This window comes from Camelus ferus, chromosome 26, assembly GCF_009834535.1.
Source record: "Camelus ferus isolate YT-003-E chromosome 26, BCGSAC_Cfer_1.0, whole genome shotgun sequence".
Classification (NCBI taxonomy): domain Eukaryota; kingdom Metazoa; phylum Chordata; class Mammalia; order Artiodactyla; family Camelidae; genus Camelus; species Camelus ferus.
In genome coordinates this window covers 5,915,025-5,941,028 of record NC_045721.1, presented here as the reverse complement: position 1 = coordinate 5,941,028, position 26,004 = coordinate 5,915,025, and the positions used below count along the sequence as shown (strand labels likewise).

The 26,004-nt window shown below is 39.5% G+C and overlaps 1 long non-coding RNA gene across 1 annotated transcript in view; it reads left to right on the top strand.

The window, feature by feature from the left end:
• Positions 1-2,248: 2,248 nt before the first annotated feature.
• LOC116660000 overlaps positions 2,249-26,004 on the top strand; it is a 207,719-nt gene continuing 183,963 nt past the window's right edge. The window contains exon 1 of the long non-coding RNA XR_004315356.1: positions 2,249-2,344. This is a non-coding gene — a long non-coding RNA (uncharacterized LOC116660000). The remainder of the gene's footprint in view (positions 2,345-26,004) is intronic.

Sequence of the window (26,004 nt, the reverse complement as noted above, 5' to 3'; positions counted from 1 at the left end):
TTGTTTATTTCAAAAATTGCTCTTTTACAAAAGATTGTAAGAGAATTTGAAAGAGCAGAGGAATTATTGGAGAGCAATTTGATGACAGTCTACAGTTTGCTGTTATTAATCATTCATATTTCCTCTAACACACACACACACACACACACACACACACACACACACACACACACACAGAATCAATCTTTCCTCTAGCAATAGCTTTTCCAAGGGCAGTCAGTAGATCACGGTACACTTTACCCTTCTCCAGAGAACAGTATCAGCCTCAGGCCACTTATTGTTCCCAAATGTTTTCTGTTTCGTCCTAGTGTCAGAAACAAGTCCGTTTATCCTGACTGACACTGACCTCTGCATCGTCAGATGAATTCTGACAGAGTACAGCTTGGCCCCTGTCTCAGATTGAGGCTCCAGGAGGAAGCTGTGCTGGGTCCCCATGGCAGATGTCTGCCTAATGGGCAAATGGGGTATGGTTTGCAAACAGAGATGGAGACTCTTGAAAGCAGTTTGCTTTGGCTCTCGCTGGGAAACCAGGGTCCAGACATCACAGAGGATTGAAAAATCAGGTCACATGTGATGGAAACTTGAACAGAGGCAACTGTTGCTTTTTTTTATATCTGTTTATAGATTTTTTTCCCTGTTGAAATAGCTTTCAAGAGCTGCAGGCATGAGGAAATTTGGCAGACAGGACAGTTTCTTATTTCTTTTCAGCCAATTGTTCCTGGATGTATCTTTGGCTGGATGCCGGACCGAAGGCATCTGCCAGTTTCACCGTAGGTTTTGATAAAGAAATTGTGTTATGAAAGAGAGTCTGGGATTGTATACCATCTCAAACTCAACTCCAAGTAATCCACACAGGGAGATCAAACAGAACAGTTTTCCCCCAATTATTCTACAGAGTCATGGAGATTTCATGAAAAGTTAAATTATATTTACTTTGAGGGGGCAAAATATAAAAGATCAGCAAATTAAATCGTCTTAGATATTCAATATGCCTTAAAGAGAGCAGGATTTTACAGATTAAGAAGCTGAGATTCAAATACTTGAAGCTGGCAAGCAAGTACTTTCCCCCAAAGCAGGTAAATTTAGAGGTCTGGGGTTGGACAAAGTTAATCGTGCAAATTAGAACACAGCAGATTAATTTCTCAAGTATTTTCTTAGAGAAATTGGCAAATGCAATTTCTGAGTTGTAGAAATAACATCTCAATTTTTGGTCCTCACCAACTTTTCATTTCTAGCAACAATACCTGAATATTCAATATCTAATTCTAAATTAACAATCTATTTATTGCAGAAACCAACCTTCTGCCCCATAAGGTAAATTGTGCGTGTGTGTGTGTGTGTGTGTGTGTGTGTGTGTGTGTGTGTGTGTCTCACTAGTCTCTGCCCTCAGGCTCCAAAATTGAAAATCTTCCATTATTAGAAAGATTAACTCATATATGACTTTCAATACTATCGGTTCCTTAAAAGTTATGTAAAACTAGGCATGACAGCGTTCTTCAAAACCCACAGAATGAGCACAGAATGGCTGCCGATTAAATTTTTTTCCTGAAGTCTCCCAAGTCCTGTGTGCTCTTTTTTGCCCTTGGCAAACATCTCCAGCATTACTCCTTGCCACCAAACTCCAGCAACTCCAGCCTTGTTTCAGTTTCCGGGGTCCATCCATCCCAAGACTCAAGAGTTTTCGCACTTGCTGTTCCTGCAGCCGAGAAAGCTCTTCCATGCCCCCATGAGGAGACTGGCTTCTTCTCTTTCTTCGGTTGTCGGCTTGTAAATCTCCCCCTCAGAGCGGCTTTATCAGACAGCCCAATCTAAATCTTCCCTGCCTAATATCTTCTACCATAGCAACCTGTTATTTTACTGATTAGCCCTTAAAACGGTTCTCAAGTGGGAGAGATCGTGCCCTCCGGAGCACCCCTGCAACGTCTGGAGACATTTCTGGTTGGGAGGGGAGGGCTTGCTAGGGGGCGCCTAGTGGGTAGAGGTCAGGGATGCTGCAACGGCTCCTGCAAGGCGCAGAACGTCCAGCAGCAAAGCCTCAATATCCGCAGTGCTGAAACTGACCGTTCAGGAGGTCATTAACAGGGCGCGGCCGCAGGCTGACCTGCGAGCTGCATCCGGGCAATCCGAGGCGCCTCGCCCCTCCCCGCCCCCGGGATGTACGGTCGGCCCGCTGTGCCCACAGGGGGAGCCATGTTTAAGGACACAGCCTGGAGAGAGCGGCGTGTCGCTGCGACTGGACTGTGTGTGTGTGACTGAACCCCGTTCGCGCCTCTCTATAAACGTAAGCTTCCGGGGGGCAGGTGCGGAGACCTCCTCGTCTCGTGGTACCCAAGACAAGCATCACGTAAGTTCCTTGCTTGGTAAACATGCCGCCCACCCGCGCGAGTGGTCTCTCCCCCTTTCTTCCGTCTCTCCCTGCCTTGGGGTGACGGGGACCCGTTTCAAATTTCACCCGGGAAGCTCCCTGCGAGGCTGCGAACCCACAGTTTGCCAGCCAGCCAGCCGGGAGACCGAAGAAATGGGCTTTAGGAAGGAAGCATCCGCCGGGGGAGGTCCAGGTTGGCCGTGGCCTCTCTCCGTGCGCGGGGGCGGCCCGTTTGTGAGCTGCCTATGGTCCAAACGCGTGACGACGGGGACGCCCCAGAAACGCTGGCTGCTTCGGGGCGCTTGTGTGAGGGACTTGTGCCCCGTGACGGAGGAGGAACCGTGCCGGGGGTCAGCAAGTCCTGATGCAGGAAGTCTGACCCAGCCACATTTAAGGACGACGGCTTTTCCAGGCAAAAACCAAGAAAAAGCCAGAGAAAAAGGATAGGTTGTAAACGTAGCAGGAGGCAGTATTGTATGAGGCATTTGTGAAACGATTCCTCTCTTTAAAATCAAGCGGTTTCCTCAAGGTTTGAGGCGTAATCTGTGCTGGTCGGGAGAGGACCTGCGAACAGAATGTTCAAGAGACAGATTAGTCAAGGTGGCTCAGCCCCCAGAGCTTAAGGACCTGCAGTGATCACTAAAACCAGAAAAGGGGCTACAGCCTGATTACTTGCAGTGGTAGCACCCCAACTTTTTTTGTTTATTTTTAGAGGAGGTACTGGGGATTGAACCGAGGACCTCATGCGTGTTGAGCATGCACTCTACCACTTAAGCTATACCCTCCCCCCTATTTTATTTACTTATTATTGTATTATTTAATTAGGGGCGGAGGTAATTAGGTTTATTTTTAGAGGAGGTACTGGGGATTGAACCCAGGGCCTCATGCATACTAAGCATGTGCTCTACCACTTGAGCTGTACCCTCCCCCCCAACTTTTTGATCATGGTGAACCCATGTTATTAAAATTTTTTTGAATATGCACCCCAATAAATGCACACACATTTATTCATAAATAATATGCATACAGGACTGATATTAGCATACATCACAAGGAGCCTAATTCACTTCAGCTGCAACTCATTAGGAAACACAGCTAAGTGACATCCATTGATAGTGCATATAAATTCATATTTTAAGCGCTTTTAATAGTTTCTAAAAATTCTGGAAACTTCCTGGGAGCCCTCATTACATTGCCATTGTTTCTCACCCTTGTGAAATTTACAAAAGATATGCAGAAAAGGTCGATTATCAACTCCATCCATTTTTGTTGTCCCCACCTAGTCATTTGTATTAACATCTTTGGTCAGTGGTGTTTTTATTCAGGAATATATTAAGCCAGTTTTATATTTTTGAGGGTCAGTTTCGTTAAGACTAGACACTACCAAGGCATAAATCTGCTTCAGTGGGCAAATGTAAACTGCACAATGTTGCGACACTCTAAAAGCAAAGAGAGATGCCACTGTTGGGCCATCAGTGTGGCAGACGCCTCCTCTTTCTTGGCACTTCATAGACTACGAATGACGTGGTCCCATGAGGGCAGGAAAAAAGTTGAGAATGAGCCAATGTGACTCTATACATAATTTCTTTTGTTTCCCTGAATGAAAAAGAATATTAAGGGAAGTGCTAATATTTTCTTCCCATCCATCTTCCACAAAGGAGGTGTACATGCCTCTCTTTGGGCATCATTGACCTAGAGAACAAGAAAGATGCCCATGTGTCCTTTGACCAAGAGTGGGGGACCTGAGGGGGCAGACTTCTCCAGAGAAAGCCCAGCCCAGGGCTGATGGGCTGCCTTATCCCGTGAAGTACGTCTGCTTTCAGCTCTTTGAGGGTAAAGAAAGGAGCCCAATTAATACTCCTTAAATGAACGAAAGAATAAATGATTACAGAGAGAGAAAAGGCATTGTGAAGTAGTCTCACCAGTGAGAGAAAAAGGAGCAAAGCGACCTCACGTGAAGGTACTAAATCCTAGTGGGGTGATCATCAGGCTTCAGACATGAGCACAAATATCTGTAGCCAGTGACATTGGAGGCTCAGGAAGTACATATCCAACAAGGAAAAACAAATCAGTGTAGGAAGAGGCGAGAAAGAAGCCTCGTAGCTTTTCTTTTGCTTCTTTTTATTTTTATCTACCTGTCTCTGCTTATATATATGGCTTCCATCAATCTAACAGACCATCTCACATACAACATGAGGAAAGAAATGTTAAAAGTATTGCTAATGTCTTTATGAACTGCAAAAAGTACGATTTAACAAAACAACAGCAAACAAAAAAAGTCATTAACTGAAATGACCTTGTCATTTTGATTAAATCCTGGCCCCAGAATATTTTTATTTCTAGGATTGTTTAACGGTATCTTCTGAATTAAGATATAACAATGAACCAGTAATTCAATTCTTACTTACCTTAAGAGTAAATGAACCAATGACCATTCAAATCTTGCTTCTGAGTTTAACACTCTTGGGAAAGATGGGTTAGTGAGACAGGCACAGTTGTTCTGGGTGGACAGTGGCAGGACCAGCAAAGCTAAGAGAATTGAGCATCAAGTCATACGAGGCATAATCACGTTCATATTCATACATTACCTTGGGATTCTGACTTTTTTTTTAAGAAGGCTCACCAAAAATCCAGCACAGGCTTGCGATAGTCTAGAGGGATGGGTACTCTTTATTCTATGACCAGCCACATCTGTCTTAAAGGAAACATATGATCTCATAAGCAGCTTGTCCCAGGGCAGCACTGGAAGAGGAGAACTTCACCTTGGTCACTGCTACCCTCGCAGAAGCCTCTTTGGCTTGGTGTTTAAGAACCTGGTGTAGCAAGTACTCAGCAGGGCCGGCCAGCGTTGTTGAGATGGAGGGGATGAGATAAACCGTTTTCTGTGTCTTCTCACTAATCCAAGGTCACTGGGGCATTATGTAAACTGTTAACTATATCAGCATTTGAAATACCCTAGCAATGCTTCCCCCCCCCCTTTTTTTGTTTATGAATACTTAATATTTGCTCTTTGCTTGAGCCTTAAGCTACAGAACTCCTTTGTATATTTTAGGACAGAATTTCCTTGACGTAGGTGACCTGCTATATGCAGGTCCTATAGTGGTGTCCATTCAGGGGCTGCTCCGAAACTGTCATCCTGAAGGCGACTGCTATTGAGAACCAGAACAGACCTGTCACGGACCTGGCTCTGTCCCTCTAATGCGTTACTTACACACGGGAATTACTCACAATGGACGTGTGTCTCATGATCTGATGGGAAATGATGAATCCAGTCGGGAACACCTGTGTTATGCACAAAAGACTGAAGAGTTTTTGATCAATGAAGTATCCACAGATGCTCTGAAATCCGGTGCTCAGTGGGTGATCCTCATCTCTACAAATAGCAATTGTCAAACAGGAGATCATTAAAATATATAAAAGATTTGATTCAGTGAACTACCACCTGGAGGAATCAGAATGTGTATTTGGAAGGAGGTGGGTGGCGAGCAGGGAGAGTATAAGGTAGAAATTCTTAAACGTAAGTAAATGACAGCAATTTCTGCCTTAACCGCTTCAGCTCTGGTTGCTAAGTTACCGTGACATACCACTGTGTCTGCTTCTCAGTTTTTGGTCTTGGGCCTGACAGTTTGATTAATTCTCTGGAGTGCATAATCTGCACGTTGAATATTTAAAAATTACGCATTCACACACGCACACACACACACACATACACACCCACTCACCCGGCACCCCATTATTGCTTCTGATTTATAAAATCTGTTTTATAATTACATTGACATATGTAGTTGGAAACCTGAAATGACACTTCATTTTGGGGAGAGAAAATTCTCTCGTGTGTGATGTTTGTTGAAATTTTTCTTTAGCTGTAGCATCCAGTTCACCCTTCCCTGACAGCAGACTTCCCCCGCCCCACTTTTAATGTGCATTTAACCCTTAACTTCACGCATGAGGAAAACAGGAACATCAGTGTTATTCAGGAGCTGTCTTTGCTTTTTTCTTCTTCTGTATGTCTTACGTGCTGTGTAGTTGCGTTCAAAGGTGTCCATAAATATTACGGCAAGCTGGCTGGCTAGTGGGCTGAGGGCTGTCAGATATAAGAGAGTGTGTCACTGTCAGCTAGCAAGCGCCGTGGAGGCTCAAAAATCCCAGGGCATGGCGCTAATGATAATATGATGTAGTTCAATGTGAAAAACATCCTAAAAAAGCACACCCAAAAATGGTTTCCAAGCCATGCTGTCGCCCTGTTCTGCAGCATTTTTGTGCAATGGTTCTGTGGTCCAAAGATATAATGCATTTCTCTCCCAGTCTGTGTTTGTCTTCCTTATGCTTTAGGTTTTCAAATGAAAAGGATAACTTAACATCCTTATCATTAAAACAAAATGAGTTTTTGTAACGCTGATAAGAAAGAATTCATAGCAGGGTGTCTACCATACGTGAGTAAATGCAGGCAGACGTAGTCCACGTGGTCTGCAAACGCTGAACTTTAAAACTTACCTTTTTCTTATCACTACTGCATCGTTATCCAAACTGGCTTCTGACCTCCAGAGACTGGCCAGAGAAGTTCGATCTAGGATTCTGCTGCTCAGGTGGCAAGGAGAAATTCTGCTTGGTTTAGTCTTTGAAGTGTTGTATCATTTTTGCAGTGGAGAATTAAGACTTGGCTGTTCTTCTGACCAAGGAGAGGTTGGTAGAGTCTGGAGTTGTTTGATAAAACTGGAAACTTGCCCGTGTTCATGCTTCTTCTGCAGAATCTTCCTGCTACACTATCCAGAGCTTCCTTCCTGTTATCAAAATCTGATCCCTTGTCTGTGTTCTAGATCCCATTCTTTCTCAACTTCCCAGGATTATTACTCTTACAGATAATCTCTCTTTGGACTCCACCATGAGTCACTCTCACCTTTAGTGGGTCATTCTGAGCAATAGATAAACATGCTTCTGAATCTCCCATCTTTTCAAAACCTTCTTTGAGATATTGTCCCCCCATTCCTTTGCCCTCTTCAGGGACAAAGATCTTGAAACAATTGCCTGCACGTGCTGTCTCTCCTTGCCCAGTGCCATTCACTATTTATCCCCCCTTCACTTTAAATGAGTTTTTAACTTGCTGCATTTCCCCCGGCTCCCTCTTCTCCTCCTGTAAATGCCACTGTTCAAATGAAACTGCACTTGTCAAGATGGCTCGTGACCTTTGTGATTGCAAATTTTGAAGGTCATCTTCCTCAGCCTCTTGGTGGCTCCAAGACGAGTGACTGCTCCTCCTCCCTGAAATCTTTCTTCTCTTGGCTTCCATAGAACCACACTGCACTGGTTTTCTTTTCCCTTCATTGTCCTCTTGTTTTTAGTCTTTTCTGCTGATCATTTCTCTTCCATCCAACATGTAAATGTTGGAGTTGCTAAGGGCTTTCTTGTCTATTCTTGGGTGATATGTTTCATATGACTTCGGGTTCTTTTTTGTTTCTAATCATTTTGTTGTTGTTGTCTACAAGAAAATTACTTTATTTTTTAATTGAAGTATAGTTGATTTGCAATGTTGTGTTAATTTCTGGCACACAGCATAGTGATTCATTTATACATATACATACTCTTTTTCATTATAGGCCATTACAAAATGTTGAATATAGTTCCCTGTGCTATACAGTAGGACCTTGTTATTTGTCTACTTTATATATAGTAGTGTGTATCTACAGATCCCAAACTCCCAATTTATCCCTCCCACCCCCTTTTCCCTCTGGTAACCATAAGTTTGTTTTCTGTGTCTGTCTCTGTCTTGTAAATAAGATCATTCGTGTCCTTTTTTTAGGTGGTTTTGAATATGTGTATGACTTTGAATTCTGTGTATATGCTTGTGATTCAAAGACTTTCCCCAAATACTATGTTCAGATGTGAACTCCTGATTTCTCTCCCCACTCTGAATTTGCTCCTCTGTCAACCATCCACATCTCAGTAAAAAGACTTGTCATCTGCTCAGTTGCCCAAGCAAGTTCCTTAAAGGCATCCCTTATTGCTTCTGTACTTAACATCCTACATCCAAGCCCAACTGATTCTACCTCTGAAATGTATTTCAAATGCGCCCCCTTCTAGGTGGGAGATGGCAATCATGCAGATGGTCTTATTGCTTCCACTCTTGATCTGTACCCTCTCCATTCCCCATTCCAGAATCATATTTTTGAAATTCATCACGTGACTTTCTAATTAAAATGAAAATCTCTCCAAATCTCACGTTATAGCTCCATTCACATTATCCTCAGATCACTCTCCTGATTTCTGCTTTAGGTCCTTCCTGTTTGTAATTCTGGCTAGAACACAGACTGTCAGCCTCATACAACTTCATAACTGGCTTCTTCTCCTTGCTCTTAATTTAAACAGAGAAGAAGCCTGTCACCACCTTATTCACAGGACTCCCTTCTGCATCTGCTACCCCAGCTCACAGTTTCCCCTTTTCATAGTAATGTAACCTTTTATGGATATTTCTCCATTTGCTCACTTGCTGGTTTATTGGCTTTCTTCTCCTTAGACTGTATGTTCTATGAGAGCTAGGACTGCATCATATCTCCAGTGCCCAACAGAGCGCCTGGGAAGTAACATTTGTTGAAGAAATAAATGGATGAAAGATTGCTGTCACAGACATGGGAAATGCTTGGGAGGTGGAAGGGCCATGAAATGACATAAGCAGCTAGGGAACAAGGGTTTTCATTGAGTGAGCCTCTCCTGGGTATCCCCTGCTGAGGCAACACTCAACAATCATTTACAATCATGACTATGGGCCGATTTCTCTTTGAAAAAGAGAAGAGACATATTACAAGGACAAAGAGAATCTGTACAAATATATGTGTTTGTTTGACTAAAGCTCTTAGACATTTTACGGCGAAGCATGCCTCCCATCATTGAGAAAACACAGCCAAGTGTGTGCATTTGCAGTGCTACAGAAAAATGGTCTAGATCTGGACTCCAGGATAGACCAGATTTTGTGGGGACTCACCGTGTACCGTAGCTCAGACGAAGTCCTAAGGCAGGATGACAAACCACATGGAGGAAAAGTTGACAAAGTGTTCAGTCCATCAAATTCTTGTATCACATGCCTCGGGGAAGAGCAGTCTTCTGCTTTCAAAGCCAAGAAAGCCAACCTCTGCTGAGCAGGGCTGGCTCAGCATTCCCGTTCCCACTTTTCTAGGCATGTTTCTACCAAACATTTTCCAATCTGAGACATAATCGGTGTCTGTGATGGAAAGGGTGTGATGCTTTACAAGTTAGAGCTCAAGTTTTTAAGGCTGAAAGTTGCAGAATTACGCTTAGGGAACTGCATTTTTTTCACTTATTTTTGATAGGTGAAGAACCACAGATTGCTTTAGGTGGTACAGGTTAAACTCTGCTCCCAGTGGAAAGGTAGTCAAGCCAAGTAGAAAAGACTGTTCAGGCCCCCCACTCAAAATAAAAGGCTACATCACACATTGGAAATTGGGTCTTACATAACTTTCCTGCTGTGGCTTGAGAGGAGGAGTCAGAAAGCTACCAATAATGAGAACTAACCAAAAGGCACCCCTTTGCTGAGGTGGATGGAGCTGCCTTTCCTAAAGAAGGAAAGAAGCAATGAAGGAAAGAAGGGGAAACAAATAAGACAAGTCCATAAAAACCATCTGCAATATAAATGAGAATTTAAGCTGCAGAAGAAAAAAGTACTTCCAAAAATGATTCATAATTGGATACAGAAGTAAATTTCATCAAGTATGTAGTTTATATACTTATAAGAGCAAACTCCAAAATAAGAGATAAGAGTTAACAAAAAATAATAACAATACTGAAATTTAAAAGACGTTGATTGAGAGGCAGGGAACTGGTGGAGAGGGTGCAGAGAGAGTAAAAGCGTGTTTTCCCACCCTAATATTTATAGGCAGGAAGCAGTAAATTATTTCCTTTGTTACATTGATGAATTGAGAAAATATATGATTTTCAATATTTGAGAGTATGTACTATTAAAATTCGATGTATATTTTCCATCTTATTAGGGAAATAGAAAAAAGGAAATGAAAGATATTTATAAAACACCATACAGCAAACAATAGGAGGCATTAAAAACTAAAAGCATAAGAAATATTTGACGTGTCACCTTTTAGAGGTCAAAGGCTTGTATTAGTTAAAACAATCAAACCCCAACATTTATACAATTTTTACAAGAAGTACAACTATGAGAGAGTTTTAATCAGTTACAAAGTGGGACAAAGATCCCAAGGAAAAGAACACCAGAGCTGCTGCCCGCATCAAAGTAGAAATCAGTTCCAAAAGCAGTAGGTGGACAAAGATGCTGATTTCATATTGATGGGAAATTCCACAATGAAGATATAACAGTTATGAACCTTGATACACCAAATAATGGAGAATGTAAATATAACCAGTGAGGGCTTTTAAATATACAAGGAACACTTAATGTAACCATAGTAGTGAGGGTTTTTTTTTTTAAAACACATCTTTTAGGTTTTGAGAGATCATTTAGGGAAAAAGAATAAATGAGATGAATTACTAATTCATAGAATTACAAATATTTCTTAAGTATGCTTGGCATTGTGCCAGGCTTCAGCGATGCAGTAGTGAAAAGGACAAATACAGTCCTTGTGCTTTGGAGCTTAGTGTAGGTGGAAAAGCTTATTCATAAAGATGCATATATATATTGAGTATGTGCATTAAGAACATACATGCGTATATTTGTACCCACTGGAGCATATAGGACCTAAATATTCATGAAAATTATTTTAAATGAAGATAACTGAGAAAAATAAGAACTTCCCAGTTATTATATAGGTAAAATTCTATCACCATCATATTCTAACAATAGAAACTGATTACAAAAATTAAAGAGACAAAGCTTTATTGGCTAAAAAAAATCAAATATCCTAAATAAAGACGGGAAGAGCTCTTTATTTATATGGTTGTTTGTAGCATGTTGTCAAATTTATACTCAGAGAAAAATTTATATTCTGAAATATTTATTAAAAATAAATTAGCCAGTCATTTTATTCTAAAGATTAGAAAGAGATCAGGAAAATATACCAGATAATTTAAAGTTAAAAATAGGTATTAGTGAATTAGGAAACAGGAAGCATAATAATGATATGTAATAGCACAAAATATGTGAACATACAGGAATAAACTTAAGGCACGTGACAAAACTATATTAAGAAATATATGTGTGTTTATATATACATATCTATGTATATACATCCATTTACATACATATTTATGTAAAAATATTGTTAGCATAAATATCAAGGAATAGCTTTTTATATATTACTTAGAAATAAATTTGACAAGTCATATACATTATCTATATGAATAAAACTACAAAGAAATCATAAACCATGATGTATATAAATGGAGAGATATATCACGTTTCTGAAAGGGAAAAATCAATGCTGGAAAGATATCAGTTCTCACCACATTATTCTGTACTTTTAAGAAAATGAAAATTTCCAACAGGATTTCTATTTTTTTGGCAGGGAGGGGTGGTTCAGGAATTATTGGTGGAATTATTCTAAACTTCATCTAGGAACAAATTGGTAAGGAGAGTGAACTAAAATACCATTTTAATTTTATTGTGGTTATAGGTGTCCGTGTTCTCCAGCCAAAGATCCCAGCAGTGCAAACATCCTTCAACACTGGGTTTATAATTCAGTGAATCACTGGAGATTGTACACCCTGGGGAACGGAGGAGGGGTGCTCAGAAAGAAAGTGTTATCAGATTGGGGCTTTGATTGGGTGATTTGTGGGAAAGTCGAAGGAAAAAGGTTTATTTCATATTGAATGCTGTCAGAAAAATGGGGACAATTCTATAACCGAGTTTATTAGCAAATCTTAGCTAGAGAGACAAAAGCTGTGCTAAAAGAAAAAAGCAGCGTTCACTCATACTAGCCAGGAGAGGGCGATGTTCGGTATTTTGTGGATCCAACAGTGACAGTGACAACGTTTAGACCGTGTTATAAAGTGGTCTTGGTCTGTCTCACTTGATCACAGTCTCACACTGACTTTGTCCGAAGTTGGTGTTCTATGAGATTATTTATGTCCCGCAGAAGAACAGCAGAGCCCTGCTTTGAGTGACAGGCCTGCTTCTAAGATGCCTCTGGTGTCTTTTTGTAATTTTTAGGCGAGTTCCTGGGTCCCAGAGGCTGCTTTTTTTTCTTCCTCACAACCTTATTTGGACTTAAACATCTTATTTTGCCTATTTTTCAAACTATTTAAAAAATAATTTTTCTTTTTTTTTCTGACTTCTTGAAGTTTTACAACTTGTTTCTACTCGCTTAGTGGTTACTCTTACCATTTTTAACATCCTTTACTTAGAAAATCTAGTTAGCAAACATCTCTTGCCTTTTATGACATGGCACACAAACTTTGAAATATTTTAACTCTGATTTACTTTCATTTCCAGTGTTATTGCTTCTATTTTGGCCCCATCTCATTTTTAAACACAACAAATTACATCGTTAGTAATATTGTGAGTAGGCAATCCTTCATTTAAATCCTACCAACGTATTTTCACAAATTCTTTATTCATATCTACTTTTTGTACTCTTTGCTTTCTTCTGTTCCATTTTCTTTCCTATTAAATGAAACAGATTTTTTTCAGAAGTTTTTTTTCAACTGGAGTTTGTAATATGTAATCTTAATTTTGTTTGTTTGTTTATCAGAAAATACTTTTACCTTGCTCTTCACTCTTGTATGATAACCTCGCTGGGTACGGAATTTCAGGTTGAAAGCAACTTTGTTTCCTTGGCAACTTGGTGGCTGAGTTCCGTTGTCTTTGAGAATCTATTAGTGCTTATGGGAAATCTGTTGTGCAAAAAAAGTCATGTCATTTGGTTGGTTTTAATAATTTTTAAAAATCTTTGCTAATTTCTTGCTCCTTTCTCTGAGTGTTTTAGCATCTGTAAACCATGCAGATTTTGCAATATGCTAGCAAACCTGGGTGACCCCCCTCAATTGCTCATTTATTTGTTCAACAAATATGTATTGAAAGCCCATTACTAGCCAGGCAGTATTTCTACGCACTTTGATGACACAAAACAAATGCCTGATGTATAAAATAGTGTATATAAAATGAGTTAGCAAAAAAGACTTTCCCTGCTTCCTAGTTGTTTGGCCTCAAATGGCTGAGAATAGTTGTCAGAAGACCTTTGCAAGATTTGCTAAATGTTTGGAAGACTGTGTCATGACTCCTAGCTTATTAATTACCTCCAGCTTTTATGAAATAAGGCTGTCAATTCCTTGGAAGATTGGAGATTGGGAAAGAATACATCCTTAGAGAGTTGTCAATAGTTCTTACCGTGTGGGGAGGGGAGCTCAAGAAAAGCTCAGAAAAATTAACATAGGTACCCTGGAATGTGAAGGATTCAGGGAATAATGGCCCCCACACACCTGTAAAGGTTTAAAAGTTAGCAACAAGCTGGTGTAGACTCTTAGTGCCCAGTGAGGAAGAGGCTACAATGAAAGGAAGCTGAACTGTCACTGACAGTCGGGGCCAAGGGTGTGTGGTATCTGTGGGCCAATTGGGGGACCCATTTAAAAATTATGCTTTAGTCTGAAAGTCAAAAAAAATTTTTTTTTAAAAATTAACCTTGTAATAGTTTAGTAAAGGTCTAATGACTTGCTGCTGGGTCCCAAACAGTTCCTGGCCAAAATGGAGTCCCAGTGCCTCGATTTACCTTCTCCCCAGAAATAACATAAAGCAGGCAAAATAAATAACATGATAATTTTTTTTTAATAATAATAAACATAATAAAGGACAATGATCCCTGAGAGATGGGGAAACAAATGAGGTGAGCCGTGTAATTGTCCCTGCTTACTGCCTGGAGGCGGTCCGGGCCGTGGTGCAGGTGGGGGAAGCCCAGGTAGGCGCTGTCAGTTTCTGTGACTACATGACACAGAGCTGGGCGCCCAGAGGGGACAAGGAGGCAGAGTTCACAGGGCAGAGGACCGGAGAAGAGAGAGAATCGGAGAGAGCAATCTTTGAGGATCTGTAGAGGGTCTCCCTCTAGCTTTCAGCAGAGATCTAATCAGCTCATATGTGTGAGGAGGCTGTTTAAGACCAGTGAGACAAACAGCCCCACATTTAAAGAAAACGTTCCCCATAGTCAGGATCAGGAAGAGTTTCATCGCAGCACAGTGGAAAACTTCATAATTCATGGGTAGAGGGCAGAGTACTCAGAAGGGTCTTTCCTAAGCAGTGGTGCAAATTTAGGTCTAGACGCCTCCCCTCAACTCGCACCAAGATCATACTGCTTTCATTTAATTTAAATGCATCTCGAAACAACACCTAACATATTTGTGGAATGTAAATATATCTAGCACTTGATAAGGCAACATTTATAAAGCCTAGTATTGAATAATAAATTACCAGGCATGAAAACAAGCAGAAAAATATGACACATAATTAGAATTAAAATTACTCCATCAAAACAGATCCAGAAATCATACTGTTAATAGAATTAGTACAAAGGGACATCAAACTAATTATCATAATTGTCTTCTGAATGTTTAAGAAGCTCTCCTTTCGAGTCTGTACTTGAAATATATTAAAAAAAAATTCCAAAGAAACCAAATCCAACTTCTAGAGGTGAAAATGATAATATATGAGATTAAAAATATACTCCATCAGAAGAATGAGAAGACAAGCCACACACTGGAAGGAAATATTTATTGAAGACCTATCTGATGAAGGATATGCATTTGCTATTCAGAATATACAAAGACCTCTTAAAACTCAACAATAAGAAAGCAAATAATCTGAACAAAAAATGGACCAAAGACCTTAGCAGATACCTCACCAAAGAAGATACACATTATGCATCATTAGTGAATTGCCAATTTAAACAACAATAAGATGATGTTACACACCTATTAGAATAGTCAAAATCCAAAACGCTGGCAACACAATATGCTGGTGAGGTTGTGGAGCAATAGAAACTCTCATTTAGTATTTCTGGGAATGCAAAATATGGCACAGCCACTTTGGGAGACAGTTCGACAGTGTCTTATGAAACAACATATTGTTACCATACGGTCTAGCAGTCCCACTCCTTGGTATTTACCCAATGGAGTTGAAAACGTATTTTTACACAAAAACCTGAACATGTATATTTACATAAGCTTTTTTCATAATAGCCCAAACTTGGAAGCAACCAAGATGTCCTTCAGTAGGTGAATGGATAATTTCTGGTGCATCCGTACAATGGAATATTATACAGCACTAAAAAGAAATGAGTTCTCGAGCCACAAAAGACATGGAAGAAACTTAAATGTATATGACTAAGTGAAAGAAGTCATCTTGAAAAGGCTGAATATTATTTGATTCCAACTATGTGACATTCTGGAAAAGGCAAAACTATGAAGAAAGTAAAAAAAAAAAACAACAGTGATTGCCAAGGACTTGGTGGAGGGGGATAAATAGGTGAGGTGGAGCACAGAGGATTTCTAGAGAAGCGAAACTGTGTTACTATAAGGTCAAGTCATTACACATTTGCCAAAACCCAGAGGTGGTACAACACAAAGCATGAAGCTATAAACTATGTGGTGAGTGCTGGAAGCTTTCGCTGGCTTCCTATGAATAAAGATTTAGACAGTTTCTTTTTTTGTTCACAATTCACTCAAGTAATGTCATATAAAATTTCTAGTAGTGTAGCCAAAATTTGAAAACCTCTATCAAATTTCTCTCGTTTATGAGCTATTAGCGACACACTCATTGTTATCTGATGTTCCTGTGGTTTTGTGTTCTACAGTAAAAAGAATTCAGGTAAATTCTATTTTGCATAATTACCATGCAAAATTTAAAATGTATGGTGCTTTTATAATTTTACATGTTACATTATTGATTATATTCCTGTTTTGACTAGAAATTGATGGGAACTAAATTCTCTGCTTATAACTTTGCATGTTTAATGACTGGAAGAATTTTTATATAGATGAGTCTCTAGCTCCATATTTGCAAATCTTGTTTTTCCTTCACTACTCACAGATTTCCATGCCAGGTGTTGTAGGACACTTTCATATTGTGATACAGCCTCTATTTTTGCATATTATTGCCACAGTGATGGTTGAGTCAGCACATTGGCTAGAAATAGAATTCCCAAAGCCATTTTTTATGGAATAAACAACAGTAAATTAACTTTACGTGGAAATACTTATAAACAGCATAAATAAATCGCACTAAACCCAATGAATGCCCAGTGCAACCCACGCTTAGTCCTATCTCACAAAATGCGCACAGCCACTTCATTTCTACCCTTCATAATAGAAAATGTAATAGGAGGGAAGTCACAGTGGAAAGAGAAATTTGTCTTACTTTTGCTAATTTACAAACACATATGACCTTGTGCACATATTTCTTGGACTCCTGCCAGGGTTTTGAAAGGAGCTCATACAAGGAAGATTCCCTGCAGCTTAAGATTTGTGAGTTCGTAGTAAATCCATCCTTGCCATCATTCTTACATCTGAACTAGCGTTGTGGTTAGTGAGGCTCCTTGACGTCTTGACACCTGTTGAGTAAGGGACAAGTTCATCTTCAACAACAGGTCAAGTGCTTTTCTTAAATAGAAACCAACAGTAACCCTTGGGGTGTTTAGCTTCTCAAATTATTTTCAAGCTGTTTCAACATATTCAACATGGAACAAAGTTAGGATTAAAGACTTTAAGAGCTAGATTAAGCTAGGTTAAGCTTTTGTTTGTTTTCTAGCCTGTTGGCTACTTGGAGAACCCAACAGGCATCCTTGAAGGAAGATCTTATCTTTGTCAAGACTATATATAAGGTGATTCACTAATCATGCTGCCAGTGTATAAGTAATTTTGATTTGAGATAAAAAGTGTGATTAACCAAAACAGAATTCATAGTGGTAAAAAATTTGAAGTAATTTTCATGACAATTAGTACCATTTACTGAGCATTTATAAAAGTAAGGCAATATCTTAATGATACTATGTATTATAACAGTTTCAGTCCCTGCAGGAAAGACATGGCACACTCAAACAGGGTAATTCAGGAGAATTTAATAAGGAAATTATTTAGTGAGGACATGTCTAAGAGAAACTGATGAAAGATGGTGGTGTGCCTGGGACTATGAATCTTGGAGAACTGTTAGCACAACCTCACTTGAAGGGGCTTAGTGCATGGTTGGCGCTGAAGCTGCAGGAAAGGCCACTTGAGAAGAGCTGTGGAATTCACTGGAGGAATGCGGCTGCTGGCCCAACTGTCATCTGGCAGCAAGGATGCAGGGGAATAAATACCCCAACCGCATCCTTCTGTCCTGCAATCTACTGCCTGTTCCATCTGAATTGACTGAAAGCTGTGCATATAGCTCTGTCTTTTACAGCACAGAATAGGGTATATGTCAAAATTTGTAGAGTGTTTCTGGAAGGTCAAATGGATATCGACAATATATCAGGTTGAAGTTCATGAAATTGCCAACATTTGACCATGTTTAACCTATAACAACCACAATTTATATGCTTCAATTTACTACTATTACATTTAGACTTCAAAACAAACTTGCAAGGTCTGTATTATGGTCCTCACTTTATAGTGACAAAACCGAGGCTCAGAGAAGTTGACTCTGAGATGAGGGGAAGAAGAAATTCTCAAACATTATCCAAAAATACAGACTAAGCTGTCCCCGAACTTATTTTGTTTATAAAGACTGGAAGTTTCAGAGCTCTTTTCCAAGTGTTATCCTACTTGAAACTCACACAAAAAAGAAAATGGTATGGTAATTCCTTAAAAAATTAAATATAGAATTACCATGTAGTCCAGCAACTCTAATTCTGGGTATATATCCAAATAAGTGAAAGCAGGGACTCAAATAGATACACTCATGCTCTAAGCAACATTATTCCCAATAGCCAAAAGGTGGAAGCATCCCCAGGGTTCGTGAACAGATGAATGGATAAATAAAACTTAGTATGTGATACACAATGGAATACTGTTCAGCCTTTAAAAGGAAGGAAATTTTGACACATGCTGCAACATGGCTGAACCTTGAAGACATTAATCTAAATGAAACAAGCTGGTCACTACAGGAAAAATATTATATGATGCCTCTTCTATAAGGTTCCCAGAGTAGTCAAATTTATTAAAACAGAGAATACATGGTGGTTTCTAGGGGCCAGGAGAGGGGACAATGGGGAGTTACTGTTTAATGGGTGCAGAGTTTCAGTTGGGGAAGAGAAAAGGCCCGGACATAGGTGGCGCTGATGGTTGCACAGCGATGTGAATGCACTTACTGCCACAATTATAAAAGGTTAAAATGGTAAATTTTGTGATTTTTTTTAACCACAATAAAAATATACTAAAAAAATTCACAAAAGTCTAGTCAAAGTGATAGAGCAGTTAGTTTTGTTAATAACTTGTAAATACACAGAAATGCCAAGACACAGATTAAATATCTTGCACAATATTGTACACTTACTGAACAGAGGAACTAAGCTTCAACCCTTCTTTTCTAGAAATGCAAAACATGTTACAAACCCACTCCAGGGCCAAGATAATCCCAGGTTTATCACTTCTGAGGTCACTGAATAAGGCAGCTGATGGTTTGGTGAAGAAGAAAATCAAATCCTTTTCCATGAATAAGTAATGTGTTCATCAAGAACTTGCTAATTGGTAAGATCCATAATTCTCAAAGGTAGCTGTGAATGATCTGAAGGCAAAGTATTTGTCTCTCATTAAACTATGTTGTTAGTTTTCTGGTACGATCTTGAGAGGGTTCTCAGCGTTGAGATCTGCAGTTACAGATGTCTCGTCCATCACTGCCAAAGTACAGAAACATGAAGGAATTGCTCTTGTGTTTTTGCTTTTCAGCTTTAGCTTCTGATTAATATAGTGGATAGGGCTTGATAAATATATATATGTTTGTGTGTGTGTGGAGAGAGAAAGAGAGAAAGAGGGAGAGAGAAAGAAAGGAAGGGAGGGAGGAAGGAACGAAGGAAGGAAGAGTAGTCAGGTCAGTTTTGATTTGAGAACTTCCTCACAACAACCTAAGCTTTATTGCATGTCTTTTGAGAAACAATCTCAAGAAAGTTCATAGCAAAGAAGAAAAACGAAAAAAAAAAAAACAACCCCGTATTTTGTTAATACTTCAATTATGAAGGAATATAATTTCAACTGTAAATGGATGTGTTGTTAATCAAAACCAGAGTTAGAAGCTGTTGGCTGGATTACTGGGCGAGTCCCTACCATTCAGATGCCTGTGTGGAAAACCTCAAGCTTTTATTTTACAAAGGACACAACACCACGCAATCGAAGGCAGAATATTCTAGTGGCAATAAAGAACTGTCCTTGTTAGGGATCAAATTTATACATCTATTCTCAAAATAACTAAAAACTTTTCTTTAACGCAGACATTAAACTTGTATATAAACTCTACTTCTGATATCGTCCAATCTAATTGGGCAAAATAGACACCAAAGGAAACCAATGCAAGTCAACCAGTTAGTGATATGGATATCCTTGGGGGAGGCTATCAATTAAGACTTCAAGCTTATCAACTTTAAGTGGTATATTTAGTGTCCTTTTAGGGTCTTATCCTCAGTTCCTTAGGTCCTAGAGGATGGAATGGAATAGAACCCAGAGATCAGGCAAATCAAAGGGTTAAGTAGGACTGACTCTTGATTTTACTCAAAATGAGAACTTAGACGTGGATACATGCGTTGCTCTTAAAGTCAGGGACCTGATTATTTTCTCTTTCTATGCCCAGTTCCAAATAGACACTCAATAAATATTTGGAAGGAAGGAAAGAAGGAACAAGAATTTTAAACAATAATTCTAAAGCTGAGAGACTTATTAGTGTGAAAAAGGAACATCTCTGCAGCTCAGAATGATGCAGAGCAATAAACAGATACAAGCATATAAGCTGGGGTCATACGTAGAAATTTAGAATACATACTGAGGAAACTGAGGTTCAAGGACAAAATCCAGGCTCTGGTATTCAGGAGTGCAAGGCACCAACTTAAGTCATGAGAACTGAGGAACACGGCAAGAACCAGCTACTGGGAACCTTGTTAGCAAGGTCAGAAAGACTCCGCAGCAAGGCTGACCTTGAGGTTGAGCTGGTGAGTTACTGCCACACTTAAGCAATTCACATATATCCCTCGTTTGGGTGGAGACTGGTCGCAGTCTGGGTAGAAGCTGGCTCCCTTGGCAGGGTTTCAGTCTGCACACTGAGGTTATTATCATAGACGTGGAGGGCTGGGTGGAAATGACAGCGGCCAGTGAAAGAAGAGGAACCCATTCTCAGGTGATCTAACTAGGTTGTCGTTTGGTTTGTGTGTGTGTGTGTGTGTGTGTGTGTGTGTTTTAATTTCCAGATTTCCAGGTGTGAGCTCCGCCTTTCCTGAGTGCTCGTTTTGGATTTTAGTTGCTATGGGGAAGGGAGTTTTCAGCTTTAGGGAGCCATTTTTGGAGACTCTGGGGCACATTTGTTTAGGAAAAAAATTTAAGATATCATCGTTCAGTATTAATTTTAAAAATGGAAAATATCTGGGCGCCTGTTTCCTTGAGTGAGTGAGTCTTAATTTTCCCTGGCTCCTCTAAAGCGCTTACTTAGTTCTACGCCAAATGCCTGTTCTTACGTCTTCCAGCTTGGCTTTTCATGTTTCAGCAGTTAACATAAGCCACTGAACTTGTGGGGGTTTATCCAGATCTGGTCTGTGACTATGTGGAGGTTTGCTCACAAGTCCCTTTCACTGAAATCTTCTTTTCTGGGCACTGATTTGGGCTGAACCCACAAAGCAAAAATTCACTCTTGGGACAGAGATGCCAGGCTGAGTCTGATAAAAGATTTTCTGCAAAGTGTTTAGAACCACTGAGCTTTGTTATGAAATTATTATAGCCTTTCCCACTGGGATGCAATGATTTATAACCTACCGATAGACGAGAGTATTTAACTCGGTTCCCATTAATTGACTGAACAGTTTACTTTCTGCTTTGTGCTCACACCTGCTCTTGATCAAAGCTGGTTCATATTCTGCTGTTGGCTGTTGCATGATGCTGTATTAATGGTTTATTGGTTCCACTGTGCCTATAACAGCAGAGTTTATGATGTTTAATAAAATGCCAAGTTTAAATAGTCTCTTGGCTTTGGATTGTCTTTTTATCAAATGAGTATCATGATGTATGTTTTCTTTATACTTCAGAACTGCAAATTTCTGAAAAAGTCTGCCACGTGACGCTTCAAATATCCTAACAGTATTCTTGCAATATATGAGATGGGGAGAGAGGACTTTCTTGTTCATCAGTGGTCTTTAATTTGCTTCCGTCTGCCAGGGGACTCCAGTAGGAGCCTGTTAAGAGGGAGAACCTGGTGAATGAAGACAATTTTAGGCATGCTCTGTATCTCCTTGAAATCGGGTATTTTTAGGAGAGAAGGAAGGATGCTTCATCCTGAGAAGTACACTGGGGAAGGTGACGACTTCCTTCTGAAACGAAGGTTAGCAAACCTATGAAGCATCCTGCAAAACAAAAGTCCCTTGGTAACTGAGTCAGGTTGGCTTCCTTCTCTAAGGAGAACTTGGTGACTTGGAATATATTCTCTTAGGATTATTATTAGAGCAATGTGGGATGTAGGCATCTCCCCTTAATGAGTTTGTGCTCCCTACACTACGCTATCCTGCATCTAGTGATAGCAAACATTTATTAAAGTCTTTCTATAAACCGTGTGCGCTATTAAGAATTAAGAACAAGAGTTCTAGAGTCAGGCTACTAGGGGAAAATTCCAACTCAACAGACCTGAGGCAGACTAAGCCTCAGGTTCCTCTGGAAATTGGGTAAAATAATATCAAGTGAACGTTGTTGAGGTTTACATGCACTAAAGTTAGTAAAGCTCTTAGCATAGTTCTTGGCATTTAATAAACACAGTGTGAATGTTAGCAGTTATTATTATCATAATAACGTTAAGTTGTAGGTATCTTAACTCTGTCTTATGGTTGAAGGGCAAAGTGCCTAGTACGTAGAAGGAAGATGGAAGGAATGAATATATAGCAGTGGTGACTGATTGGGTTGGATTAATGGTTCCGTCTAATACATTGCCTTGTTTTTAGTAAATGCTCAACAAACGGTAGTAATGAAATTACTTCTTACTTTTTTGGCTACTGTTAGTTTTCTCTGTCCTTGGTTCATGTGAGGTCAGCCAGCTAGGTTATGTGACCAAAGGTTATATTCCTAACCTCAGCCGAAAGCTCTAGAAATGGGTGCTTGAGGGAGAAAGCAAGGAGGCAAGGTCATCACCAGTGGAAAAACAAACCAGGCGACGCACAGACTCCGCTAATGAGAATTTTTTTTTTTGTCTACAAAGAACTTCCTGGTTTTTGATTGTAAGCATGAAATGTCAAAACAAACAAACCAAAAATAAGAATGAATAATGTCAAGCACATGCCTTCCCGCCTTCCTGGAGTGTTCTTATTCTCCAGATGACTGGCTCCTATTTACCCTCGACTTGAATGTCACTTCATCAGAGTGGTCTTGTCTGAGCCTCTTTCCAAAGCCACCTTCCCTTTGGAGGGCCTCTGCTATGCCATGTGGTGTCTTTGGGCAAATTGGAAAAAAGCAGTCGTTCCTCAAGAATTTTTACTTACATTTTGCGAAAATGGTCTTAATATACCAGTTTATTCAAACAAGACGTTTTACTGCCATCTGACGGAGGGTTTTTGCAGTAAATATACAAATCTGTTATGCCGTGACATGAGCAATGCCTCCTTGGGTTATGTTGTGTGAAATTGTACACAGCATCCCTACACCCCTGCCACCTTTGTGACAACATCCAACGTGTCTAATTCACCGTATTTATTGCCCCCTGAAATTATTTGTTGTTTGTTTACGTCTTATTCCTCCACTAATTTAAAAACTACAGGAAGGCAGGGACCACGTCTGTCTTACTCACTGCTCTGCCGTCGTACACAGAACAGTGCTTCTTTCACTGTTGGTGCTCAAACTATATTTCTTAAATAAGTGAATAAAGGAGTAAATAAATGCTTATATCTATTTAATCTATTAGTCTAACTTATCTATTCCTGTAGCTGAATGCAGTATATAGTATGAAATATGATTTAAATTTTGATTGGCTATAGAGGTACATAACATGTGGTCTTAAATATAGTAGAAAATTAGTACCTATGCGTCGACTGAAACTGGAAGCCCTGTTCCAGGATCTGCAAGGATTATGAATCATATAACACATGGGCCTTGTCACTATAGCATTAAAATCTAACGTGAATGATCACAATGATAACTTAATTTTCTTCGGTTTTTCAAAATAAGAATAAGGATACTGGAGGTAAGTAAAAGAGTAGTTTTGAAGTCTTGCTTTGATGGGAGTATGGTGTGGAAGTCAAGTGTTTGGAGCCAACCCTTTGGCCATAGACAAACCTTCTCACTTTTTTGGGGTCTCAGTTTGTACATTTATAAGATATTTGGATGAGATTCTCAAGTGTATTTTAGATTAAGTGCCCATACAGTATCCACAATCACCCTGAGTTGAGGACCCTGTTCAAGGTGATGACTTTAAGGTCCCTTAGACCATAAGAGTCTATAAATATGTTGTGGCTCAGTTTTTCTACCTATTAAAGGGAAGTGATAGCGCATGTTTTTCTCTATCTTGTTATGAGTTTCGTAGATATATGTGATGACATGCTGGTGCATGCTAAGCAGTCTTGAGCTTCTCTGGCTAATTCCAGAGTCAAGATCTGTTGATTGTGTCAAATAAGAGTATTGGCCTCCTACTCCTTGTGACATTAATGAAATAACCAGCTTATGCTTGTGTGAGTAAAAGAAGCATGTAAATTTGTCATCTGAAACTATGGAGAGTTGCGTTAGTCAGGATCTATTTATCAAACAATGTTTTAAGTATTTAGAACAGAAACACTTAAATGCAGGGAATTGGTTATATAGTTGATAGGACAGAAGAACTGAAAAGCCAAAAATTAGCAGTAAGGCACTCAGAAGTAAGTCAGGGAGGGACAGAGGTAGGAGGCAGCATTATCGGAGCCAAGAGTCAGGAAGTCCCAGCAGAAGCTACCACTGTGATGGTTGTGTTACTGAGAAGTTAGAACATGGAAGGAGATGAAGGTCCTTTTATTTTCTCAATTCCACTGAGATGTAGTTTATATATAACATTGTGTAAGGATGAGGTGTACAACACGATGATTTGATGATTTGATGATCTGATACACTTACGTACTGTGAAATGCTTACCACAATAGGGTTAGTTAACCCCTCCATCACCTCACCTAATTGCCCTCAAAGGGCTCTCTTGGCCCTGAGCTGTGCTGCCTTGAGGGAGGGGTTCGGTGGTTCAACTCAAACTGTTCCTCTCAACCCTCCAGTGAGTCCAATTTGGGATTTCTTTTTTCTCCAACGATGTGTTGGAATTTTTCCCCTGGACTCCTTGACTTCCGTAAAGTTTCTCACCCATGGGTGATTATTTAATATTTTCTTTCTTTTTTTTAGTTTACAATATTATTTTATTTAAAACATTTTATATTTATATAATTCTTAAAGATTACACTCAGTATACAGTTATTACAAAATATTGACTACATCCCTCATGTTGTACAAGTACATCCTTGTAACCTACCTTATACCCAATAGTTTGTCCCTCCCTCTCCCCTACTCCTGTATTTCCCCTTTCCCCATCCCCACTGGTAACCAAGAGTTTGTTCTCTATATCTCTGAGTCTGCCTCTTTTTTGTTATATTCACTAGTTTGTTGTATTTTTTAGATTCCACATATAAGTGATATCACACAGTATTTGTCTTTGTCTGACTTATTTCACTTTGTGTAATGTCTTCCAAGTCCATGCATATTGCTGCAAATGTCAAACTTTCATTCTTTTTTATGACTAAGTAGTATTCCATGGTGTGTGTGTGTGTGTGTGTGTGTGTGTGTGTGTATACCGCATCTTCTTTATCTATTCATATTCATGGACACTTAGGTTGCTTCTATATCTTGGCAATTGTAAATAATGCTGCTATGAACACTGGGGTGCATGTATCTTTTCAAATTAGTGCTTTTGTTTTTTTCAGATCTATGCCCAGGAGTAGAATCGCTGAGTCATAGGGTATTTCTATTTTTAATTTTTTGAGAACCCTCCATACTGTTTCCCACAGTGGCTGCAGCAATTTACATTCCCATCAACAATGTGTGAGGGCTCCCTTTGCTCTATGTCCTTGCCAACATTTGTTATTTGTATTCTATTTGGTGACAGCCAATCTGACAGGTGTGAGGTTATACATCTCATTGTGGTATTAATCTGTTATCGGTCATATCATTTGCAAGTATTTCCCCCCATTCCGTAGGTTGTCTTTGTGTTTTGTTGAGGTTTCTTTGCTATGCAAAAGTTTTTAAGTTTAATTAGGTCCCATTTGTTTATTTTTTCTTTTATCTCCTTTGCTTTAGGAGATGAATCCCCTGCCCCCCCAAATTGCTGCGATTTATGGCAGAGTGTGTTTTGCCTATGTTTTCCTCAACTAGTTTTATGATTTCTAGTCTTATATTTAGGTCTTTAATCCATTTTGAGTTTATTTTTGTATATTGTGTAAAGAATGTTCTAATTTCATTCTTTTACATTCAGCTGTCCCAGCACCACTTATTAAAGAGACTGTCTTTTCTCCATTATATAT